This window comes from Anser brachyrhynchus, assembly GCF_964034855.1.
Source record: "Anser brachyrhynchus genome assembly, chromosome: 14".
Taxonomy (NCBI): Eukaryota; Metazoa; Chordata; class Aves; order Anseriformes; family Anatidae; genus Anser; species Anser brachyrhynchus.
This window is the reverse complement of record NC_137709.1, coordinates 7,193,143-7,204,579: the sequence shown is the minus strand read 5'-3', so window position 1 is coordinate 7,204,579 and position 11,437 is coordinate 7,193,143.

The following is an 11,437-nucleotide window of genomic DNA, read 5'->3' as shown; positions in this document are numbered from 1 at the left end:
TCCAGTGGTCCTTGGGTGCTGGTCAGCCCTGTGCTCAGCATCTCTGAGGGCTCACAGCCAGGGTGGTGCCACCATGAGCCACACACCCACGTGCTGGGAGCTGCTTGAGTCCGTGACACGCTGGGCACACTGAACACACACACCATGCTGGGCTCACTTTGGATACACCCTGGCTACGCTCCTGACCCTAAAAGTCTTTAAGACCATAAATAAATGATACTGCTCTGTCTTCTCCTCTAGCTCTCAATGCCTGGTGAGCTCACCAGCGGACGAGCTGTGCTGTACCTGTGGAGAGCCTGTGCTCTGCTATCAGCCGGTAAATCCCCCCCGGACGGGGGAGTAAGGGCTTCAGTGGCTGAATTTGGGACCGCATCCTGCCGGGGCAATGGCAGCACAGGGAGCTGGAGCAGTGGGAGCCCTCTGCTCCTTTTGTAACATGGGAAGGATGTTTTGTTGGGGCACATTATTCACCATGGCCAGATATTGATGGCCTCCTAACTCCTGAGCGCTGGAGCGCAGCACGCTCCTGGTGCGTTACAAAGTGATCGATAATGAGTGGAAATTAATGCAGTGGAAACGATGCATTCAGAGCCAGCTGGGAGTTTGGCCACGGGCTGTTAGCATGGCTCTGCCTTGTGGGGGCAGCAGGACATGGCATAGGATGCAGGTGGTGCCCTGGGCATCTCCCTGCATCTCCCTCGGGTCTGGGATGTGCAGGTTCCCAGAGAGAAAAATGAAGATTGTTATGGACTGGAGAGAAAGTTCAGCTCCTCTTCATGCTTTTTAGGAATAACTGGCCGCAGCCCAGCTGTGCTCTGGCAGCAGGGCATTTGGGACCTTCCCCTATCCCGTGGCACAGCCTCGCCTGGGACTGCTGCTCCCCTCCTCTTCCTCCTTGCTGCAGCCCTGGGGCAGGGCTGGGGCATTCCCGGCTCTGAGCAGCCACAGCAACATAAATGTTGCCCTAATAATCAGATAGCTTTTCATCCTTTTAACTCACATCCTGCTCATGTTTCCTGCAGAAACAACCCAGAACCCATCCGCTCCCACCCCACTCATTTTCCGCTTGGTCTGCCTCTTTATTGCCCAATAAAGAGCTTCTGGTTCCATTTTGTGATCGGCCTGCTGGGGCCCCAGCCCTGTGCCCTGGGCAGGCTCCTTGCCTGGCCCCTGCAGCCCCAGTGGGTGGGGGGGTCCCGGTCTCACCCTGGGGACACGGGGACGTCGGCTGTGGGGCCCCTGAGCTCATCGGGGCACCCTGCAGGGGCAGAGAGGCTGCGTTGTGCCTTTCTGCTCCTTGCCGGGCTTTGCCAGCCTTGTTGTCATCCGAGTAGCGATTTTGGTCTCTCCATCGAGGTTTGCAGTGAGCAGAGACAGAGGAGCACACATTTTTGGCAGCTGCTGAGACCAGGAGCCTGCACGACGCCCCTTCCATTGTCTGCCAAGGTGAGCCTGCGGCTCCAAACGTCCCCGTGAGTGGAGGAGCAAAGCGGCTCCTTGGCGGCTGAGCTGCTCCTCCCGGCCTTAACTGCAGCATTGTTACAAATATTGTATCTCAGGCAGAGCTGCAAAGGAGAAAGCTCAGCATCACAAATACCTGCCCTTATAGTAAGATGGCCAAGCAAACAGCTTCCTGAGCAGTGCTCCCTTTTAAATGTTCTCAGCTGGGGTCTGATGCAGCTTCTTGGGCTTCTCTTGTAAGGGAGGAAATGGTTCTGGTTTTATTTTAAACTACAAAATCTTGGTCACTTTTCCTGCCCAGCTGCAGATTGGAACAGTGCTGGCATGACGAGTGCTTTGCCCAGGAGTGAGACAAGGGGCTAGTTTTGGTTCCTAGCCCCAGCTCCCCCCCGGTGCTGGAGGCTCTGCGCATCGCTCTCAGCAGCGGCACAGTGGCGAGGTTCCCTGAACACTTTTAGTGCATAATAGGACTGGTTCAATAATCCCATTACAGTCTGTCTTCGGGATGCCAGAACTAATTGGCAGGCGCTGGGACCTTCTTCCCCAGCTGGAATTTTATTGCTCATCACAATTAACCACGATGCTGAAGTCTCTCGGCTGCACATGTGCCATTAGCTCAGTCTGGAGCTGTGTCCTCGCTGGGCACTCTCGGGTCCCCAATGCACCCTGTCCCCAGCCTCTGGCAGGAAAAGTACATGGTTATTACCGTAGCTGATTTGCCTTTATTTCATGCCGTTTGCACTAATAGGATTTATTTTGCGCATGTCCAGTTGGAGCATCTTAATGCCTGAAATGCTGAAGGCGGCCGTGCCAGAGGCACTGGGAAGCTGGGGACAGCACTTGACATGTGCTCCACTCTGAGCACGGGCAGAGATTCAGCTCTCTCCAGCATGATGGACACATTTGTTTAAGCACTTTTTTTTTCCCCCTGAACTAAAGCTGTTAAACAGCCTTTGCAGCTCATCCTGGCTGCCTGTGTTCAGCTGCTCCGGGATGTGCCATTTCTGGGGCTCCGGGGAGAGCGGAGGGCTGAGGACAGGCTCTGGTAACGCGGCTGGGGCCATTTCGTTGCCTTTTGAGCAATTCTGACTTCAGAGACTCTGATCCCACGGTGGCAATTTGCAGTGATGAGGAGCAAACTCTTGGCTTCGGTGTTCGTATTTCCCATCCCCACACGTGACCTGGATCACAGTGCCGCCGACAGAGGCTCTGAAAGCACACAAGCCAGAGGAGAAAACCTCCTCTTCCAGCGTTGACCAGAGACTTATTACTGGAAGATACTGCAAAAGCCCAAACTTTACAAGGCTTCAGAAAGTGATCAGACAAATTCTAGGAATTAAAAATCCATAAGGGGCTGTTAAGTGCCAAGACAAGCTCTGAGCTACAGGTCGGTGAAGCCAGGAGTCGTTGTGGGGAGGCAAGCCCGGGTCTGTGCAGTCCCTCCTGCTCTCACCATCACACCCACGTGTGGCCAGGACTAGCGCCAGGGTGCTGGGATGAAGGGGCCTTGGTCTGTGCAGGGCTCCCTTTGCCATTTTAGCTTCTGGAGTTGTTTTAATCAAGAGCTACATGATATTTGAGCAGAACAGCAGGAGTATCTGGAGCACTGCAAAGGATGAGGCTCCATCAATGGAGCCAAACAGGGGAAGGCAAAGTGTGCCACTTCAGAAGACGCTTGTTGAAACTGGGAGCAAAGGGAGGTTGGAAGAGATTTGTCTTGTTTTCCACAGCTGGCCTGTGGGGTGACAAAGCCCCAAAAGCCATGGGATCAGGACGGGAGGGCTGGGACAGCAGGCTGCACCCTCGGCTGGGGGTGGGCGTCAGCAGCAGCCAGAGGCACCCTGCCTCAGTAACGATGGCATTTGTATTAAACACAGGCTGCAGGATCAGATTGCCACCCAGCAACAGCCTAAATTACACTTCATTCCTCTGTTGATTGCCTTTTAGGTTGGCTAAAACCCTGCCTCAGTCCATTTCTCCCAGCGATGGCTTTTAGTCAAAATAAAACCCTGCCCTGAATTCATTGCGCTCTGGTTCACGCTCTCGGTCCCCAGCTGTCACCTCCAGCACCCTACATAGTGAGTTGCTGTGTGCCCCTCTGCCCAGCCTCAGCCCCTAAAATACAGCGGGATTGCTCCCTCTTTAGCATCTCCCCTCCGACAGCAAGTAGCTAGCGAATGCCCCCAGGATTATTTTATTTCCAAATAACTGAACCAGCCTCTTTTTCCCACTTGGGGGTCGGTCACCGTTTGGAGCAGAGGGATGCTGCTGGCGGCTCTGGGCTGCCCACCCCTGCCTGCTCCCATGCTGGGGGCCGGGGGGGGGCTCGATAGCAGCACTGGGGCCAGGGGAAGGTTTCCTTGGTGCGCTGAGGCTTTGATTCCAGCGTAGAGCCGCGTGCTGGGGCAGTATTTCATGCTTGCCGGTGTCGGCTGATAAACCTTTGATTTTCACTTCTGGGAATAATAGCACGGTAATGAATTATATTCACAAGAATAACTGTAATAGTCATAAAACTGCAAATAGAAGAAAACTGTAAATCAGTCATCCCCTTGTAATGTGCTTACTTCATCTGAATCACCCTCCCTGGGCAGATTATCAATTTTATTTGGCTTTTCCATCCTAAACTTTTATTAAGTGGGGTGCCTCATGCGTAAAGATCTGGAGCACGAGCCATATGTTCAGGGGATTTATCTGTTTATTTTGCCTGCCTTCCTGCGCTCTCCCCCTCCTGCTCACAGCTCTCCAGACCTGCAGGCGGCTGACGTGGGCCCATAAAAGACACACATCCCTGGTGTGGCTTTACCTTTATTATGCAAAAAAATAGATGCCGTCATGCCGCACGGCGATGAGCGTGCCTTCCTTCGTGCTGTGCAGAGGTACCCAGGCGCTGCTGCACATTCAGATTTCCATGTAATTAAAGCAGAAATCCATTAGCATAGCCCCAGAGTGATCAGGGGGACACATCGTGGACCACGACATACCTTGGGCTGGCAGCACGGAGCTGCTCCTGCTCGTGGCATCGCGGGGAGGCTGGGGCAGCAGGGTCAGCATCATGGAAAGGGTGGTGAAGGTTGGCTGCTGCTTTGCTGAGCTGGAGCCCGGATGGGGAAGGTGGCTGTGAGGGCAAAGCTGCTGCACAGGGGGCTCCAGGTGTCCTCACTGCAGCATCTGACCTGCGCTCACCTCAAAGGGAGGGAGCAGCATGGATCGGCTGGGCCCAAGGGTTTTCTCCTGCTGGGTGCAAGGAAATAACCTGGTAGCTTTTAGCAAAGAATTGTCACCTCCATTCCTCTTTTCTGGGGGGGGGGAGTTATACAAAAAAATGCCTTTGTGTTTCTCTCACAACAGACCCCGCATCCTTTTTTGTTTCCCCTCAGCTGAGATCCACCCGTTAAATCAGTGTAAAACCACAGCAAGGGTAATGCTGAATCTGGCCCAGATGCAAAAGGCATCGACGCAGCCAAATGAGGCACAGCAAAGGTGCAAACTGCACCCAGCAAGATGCAGCTGCGGGGCTCGGGGACCTTTCCAAAGCCAAGCAGGGTTTGCTTCAGCTGGATGTGAACCTGCCAGGGCCCGCGCCGCTTTTGGAAACCCTGGCTGCAATGTTCCACAGCCGCACAGCAGGGGAAAAGAGAAAAACCACAGAACGGGTTATTTACAAGGAGCTTCTCTGGGATATTTCTATCTGTGATCTGAAATCACCATGTAATGTAGAGATCCAGAACTGCAGCTCCAAATCCTCCCGTCAAGCTGTGCTTTTGCCATCATTTTCCTGCCCACATTGCTCCAGTCCTGACTTCCCAGTCTCACTGGAGGAGGTCACGGCTGGAGCCTGGAGAGGTCCCAGCTCACCAGCCCTTTCCCAGCTGCTGCTGGAGCTGCTCCAGCTTTTCCAGAGCTCCTGTTTGGCCTGAGGTAGGGAAAACCGGAGCCGGCTGCGCAGCTCGAGCTGTTACCAGCTTTGGCAGAGCTGGAGAAGAGACAAAAAACAAACTGCCGAGGTGACTGAGATGGGGAGTGGGTGGAGGACAGGCAGAGAGCTCCATTATTTCCATGATTCATGTGGGTGCTCCGCTCGACACGCAGCACGCGGTGTGATCCCGCACAGATCCCATCACGGAGCTTCAGCGGGGGAATTAAAAGCAACCGGAGCAAAGCTCCCGTGGAGCAATGGGGTCTGCAGGGTTTGGCTTTCCCATGCTGGTTCATGGCTCTGAAATCCTATTTTCAAACATCCCCGAGGCTGGGGGCAGCCAGCACAGGAGCTCAAAATCTCTCATGGGAGCCATGTGGGGTGTGCAACCTGCCTCGCATCCCCCAGGCAGGTTTGGGGTCCTGTATGGCCGCGTGCACTGCTCCTCAGCAAAGAGAGCCTGAGCGGAGTCATGCTCAGAAGAAGGGGGAAAAAAAATCAACCTCATAGGAATCGGATTTTAAGGACAAGCCAGAATTTCAAAAGTAGCTGCGATTTGAACATAAATCTGCTCTTTGCAGCCAATTAGCCAGTCTGCGAGAGCAGCGGGAGCGTCTCATGTTGTGACAGCGGTGGAAAGGCACCAAAGCCGAACAGCGTGGGTTGTGTGTGCCTCCCGTGCAAGCTGCTGCTCGGGCAGCCCCAGCCCCAGCCCCAGCCCCAGCCCCAGCCCCAGCACCAGCGCCCAGCACCGGGCAGCAGGAGGATCCCACCCGTGGGGTGCTGCCGGCAGCTGCAAACAGCCTGGTTTGGGGAACTCTGGTGTCTGGGGCTCATGCGCATGCCCGTGCACAGTCCCTCTGGGATCTGCTCATAGCAAGGGCCTCTCCATGCAGTTTCTTGTGGTTTCCTAGGGAAAAAAAGAGCTGATAACGCCGTGCAGGTGTGTCCATTGGTAGCTGTATTTCCTTCGGTGCTTTCAGATGCAGACAGGGGACAGCCGCCTCCCTGACCCCCAGTCACCAGAGCCTCTCAGAAGGTCGGCAGCGAAAACACCCCACCTAGAAAAGAGGGCAGTGTGAGCTCAGCCACTGCAAGACCCAGGAGAATCTACACCCTCCAGCACCAGGGCAGGGTCCCTGGGATGTCCAGGCCCCCCCCTGCTCACGCAAGCCCCCGCGATGCATTGGGAGCCTGTCCATGAGCATCCTCTGGGCAGAGCCGGCCAGAAGCCTGCAGCCTCCACCGGCCACCCATGCAGCTCGGAGGCAGGGCCTCCCCGAGCAGCTCCTGCTGCTGAAATCACATCCCCGATCCCTGCTCCGTGACCGAATTAGCGAGGAGCAGCCACGCGAGACGCATCGCCCCCGCCTGTGCGCGGCGAGGGGGCGGCGGGGGAAGGCGGCCGGGGGGATGCTCTCGGTGAGTCAGTGCCCAGCTCCCGCTCGGGTGCTCGTTTTGGAGGTGAAGGCTGGAAAGTGGCTCCCTCCCTCCCTCCCCAAGCCAAAAAAAAAAAAAGAAGCCGTGACAGCTTGATTTAGTGCTGGATAATGAGGCAATTGTGAGGAGGATGGGTACAGCGGGAGCCTGCGCTTGCCAAATCGTTCGGCTTAATTGATCAAATATTTTTATGCATCGTTTATTCCTTTAAGGCCTCCGTAAGCCGCCTCTCCTGCCGCACTGAAATGAAAAGAGCAGTGCTGGAAATCACCCAGGCTGAGCCCTGCTGTGACGGGGAGGGACGGGTGGCAGCTGAGGACCTCCCGGACACCACGGACCCTCCTGGCTGCCCCTGCTGCCCACCCTGCTCATGCTGCAGGGCCAAGGAAATGGTGGGCGAGACGATCCAGCCTCCCCAGGGCTCCCGTAGGCAGGCAGCAGGTGGGAGCACAACCACGGACAGTGTCCATATATCCAGGCTTGTCCTGAAGTGCTGGCCAGGGCACGGGGACAGCCCCGTGTGCCACCCGGGCTGTGCCTGCCCGTCCCCGTGCCAGCCCCGGCGTCCCCGCTGTTCGCGGTGCGATGCAAGTGCCCGGCTAGCCAAGCTGGGCAGACAAGGAATTGCTAGGAAAGCTTTCCCCCATGCAATTAAGTCACTGTAATCACTAAATCCTCCCGTCAAAGCCGGATCTGTTAATCTACGAAGAAAGAAGGACAAATCCCTCTTTGCTGGCTTTTATCTCCTGCCCTCCTGCTGCCAGGCTCCCCCGCCGTGCTGGGGGTCTCCTTGCCCTCCCACAGGCTCTAACGTGCCGTATGTGCCCCCATGGGGACAGCCGCTGCCGGATGGGACCCCCGGTGGGCTGGGGGGCTGCAGGCCCCCGCTGGAGGATGGTGCTGGGCTCGGGCAGGCAGGGAGCCCTGCAGGGCACTGCCTGGGCAGCCGCTCGGGGCCTGCGGGCAGCTTTCTCTGTGCTCAAAACAAGAGCTGCCTCTAGCAGCAACGGAGACGGCCTTGGGGCTTGTGCCAGCTCTGGGAGAGGCAGCTCCTTCCCCACCTTGTGCTGGGGTTGGGGGGGATGTGCCCCCGACACGCAGCAGCCTGGGGGCCGCACAGAGCAGGCCCCCAGCGCATCCCGGCCTGTCCAGCGCCAGCATCTCCCCCAGCGCTGCGCAGCCCCCGTCGCGCCCTGCCTGTGTCCTGTCCTGCCCCTCAGGCAGCCGCTGAGGCCAGGAGGTGCTGGAGCAGGCCGTGGCCTAGCTGGGAGATGGGGCAGCGGGTGGGTACGACATGTCCCGCAGTGCTACTTTGGACTCTCCTGACACCCAAATTCTGTTTTCTCTTATTTAACCCCCCCTCCACGACAAACTTTCACTCTAATTCTCCTAGAACTGGCTCAGAGCTCTCCTAGGAAACTAGCAGATAGAAAACCGCAGCATCCTGTTGGAGCTCTCCGCTTGTTATCCAAGGCGGGGGGAGCTCCACCAGCACCTCAGAGAGCGGAGGTCTCTCCTCCAAGCGCGGCCGGACCCTGCACCTTCCTTTTTGTTCCCAGCAGGTCCAGTGACGTGGGATTTCCCTGACGGCACACCCAGGGATACTCCTCTCTACTTCTGTTCTCTAGGAACAAGAAAGACCACGAAGAAGAAAGCTGGAAATCCTGCGGACACCTAAAATGAAATGCAGGTAGGGAGATAATCGAATGGAGGTGTGTCGACAGCCAGGGCTGGGACTCCCAGCCCCGAGTCCCTGGGGAGAGGCGGCCGGGCTGTGCTCGGTGCCGCCAGGCGAGGACCCTGCTGGGAGCACGTCGGGAAGAACTGCCATTCTTTACGGCCACTAATGGTATTTGCAGCTCCCCATTTAAAGATGATGATAAAGGTAATCAAACTGTCAGGGACGAAGACAGATGGGGAGCTCGCTGCAGTCAGCGAGGGATTCCCCGCCTCGGGTTAGCAGCTGTGATTTATATTTCCTTCGTACCTGCGCACTCGGAGCGGGGAGCAGGGCAGCGGGGCTTCACAAAACCCTGTACAGAGTGCAGTGACGCTGAATTTATCTGCATTGAGCTCCGAGGCCTATTATGCCTTCTTTAGCCATCACCATGAAATATCGCTGGGATTATAAACGTTTCCTAGAAAATATTTGGTGAGCGGGATTGGCTGACAGCGATGAATAGCTCAGCATCCTGCAGCCAGATGTGTCCCAGCCAGCAGCAAGCCCCTTTCCCTTCCTTCTCCATCCACACAAGGCTTCGAAAGGGCCCTGGCAGAGCAGGCACTGAGGTCCTTATGATCCATCTGAGCTATGAAGTACTTGGTTCACTCGGAGGTGCAGGTTACAAGAGCATCAGCCGTGATGAAGGAAGGGGATGGAGGTGCAAGGACCCCCCCCAGATGCATTGCCATTGACCTGGACCTGCCTGCAAGCCACGGCTCGGACCTCTACTGGCTGTGGATCCCTACCTGTAAATCAGAGAACAAAGGGCAGCCCTCCCTTGCTCTTCTCCAAGCTCTTGCCTCATCTTGGCTCTGGCGTTCCTCCTTTTCTATCCCCAGACATTGTCTCTTTTCTCATCTTTCCGTTGTGCACTGTCACACCGACAATAGGGACAGCCACCAGCCTCGCCCTCGTTGTAACACAACGTCGCTCAGCGGGGCTCTGTGCCGGCGCTGATACCGTAGCCATGCAACCCGTGTTTGTGTTTCAGGGATTGTGTTTGCTTTATTTCCCTGGATTAAAAAGCGGTAAGAAAACAGCCTCACCAAGAAGAGTTCGAGCAGTTAATTAGTTTCAACATTGAAAGGGCCGCTGCCCAGCAGCTAAAAAATCATCGTGTTTGAATGGTGAATTAAGTCAGCCAGCCAATAAATCTGAGCAACAAAACAGTCCCTTTAGCCCAGAGGAGCTCTCTTTCCTCAAAACACTGATAAATGGCTTTTTCTCAGAGCCCACAAGGTCATCAAATTAATAAAGCATTTCAAGTAATGTACGGAAGCGAAGTGACACCCTGTTGCAAGAGATTTGCTGTTGAAACGGACTCTCTATAACAGAGTGTGATGCGTAGAGGATTTCCAAAGCAAACCCATCCTCTAATTTAGGGCAGTTGTCCAAACTTCTTCATGTCTGTTCTGGTCCATTGTCTTCCCCCCTAGTCGTTACTTAGGAGGGCTAAGCTTGGGAAAAACTCACAGAAGAAAAAAAAAAGTAAATGAAAATTTGCGATTTTCCCATTGACCAGGCAAAAAACTCAAGATACTTACTGTGAACGAAATGTAAGAGAAAGTAAGTGAAATGCTGAAAAGCTCTTAAAATGATGGCAGGACACAATCCCATCCTTTGCAGGGGCTCCTTTCCAAGCCCACATGAAGCCAGGTCCGGGCACCGCGTGGTGCTGGGGATGTAGCAGTGGCAGGCATGGACAGGACGAGATGAGTGATGGATTTAGAGCTGCTCGGGGGCAGATGTTAGGGAAATCTTTCCAGCAGTCAGGATAGTTTAGCAAGGGAACAGATTGCCTGGGAGATGAGGCAGCTCTGCCCCTGGCTCTTTCTACGGCATCTGCCAGTGGCTGCGAGCGCGTCCTGGTGGCCTCGCTGCCTTCCAGCCCAGGGCTCTTCTCAGTGCCCTGCTCTTCAGAGGAGGTAGCACGGGACACAATTTTCACTTTCCCCTCTTGCAGATGGCCATAGCAGGCCTTGCAGCAGACGCAGAGATGGAAAAGGCACCTCCAGCCAGCTATCTCCAACTGATTTACTTGAAGTTCGTGGTGGGAGCCTCTCCCCTAATCTTAAGGCTGGGTATGTCCCCTCGCTCTCCACTGAAATAGCTTTCTGCAAGCTTGTGTTACACTTGAAACAATTTAATATGAAATATATACTTAATAACACGGCAGCACAAAGAGGCACCGAACAGGCCAAACATAAAAAATCAGAGCTAGCAATAATCTCTGCATGTTGTATCCACTGAGTACCCTTCGTCATGAAATCCTAGCCTGGCTTTCATTTGCCTTTGAGTTACTTGGAGCACAAACCTCTCGAGGCAGCCTCCAGTCCGTGCACGCCCCGCAGCATCCTGCGAGTGCTGTCCCAGCACATGGCTCCTAACCACGGCGCTGCCTGGGGCGCACGCGGACGGCGACCTCCGAGGGGACGCGCATCTCGCCCAGCTCCTGACATCCAAAGCTGGCAGCACGCACGCAGCGACAGCTCCAGCCTCTTTGCGAGCTCATTGACATGCAGCAGGAGCCCCGGGTAGCATATGGAGCGTGGAGGCAGATGGATGGACATATGTATAATCTGTGTGCATCTCCGCTGATGTAAACGTCCCGGCACGGGCATTAACACTCGAGTACACGGCTTGCGTTGGGGGCACGAGAGAATTTTTCTCCCATAAAATAAATAAAGTACGTTCCGAGCATCTTGGGATGCAGCCATTCTAATCCTTTTATTCCTTCCAAAGGAAAATGATTCCATATTCAGGGCACTGTGCAAACAATTAATTAGCCTAATGAAAATGAAAGGCCTAATTGCTTGATATTATTATGATCATTGGCAGCCAGGCGTGACCAGGCACTGTCCTATCAGTGAGAAAGCTCCACTTTCTGGCTTTTC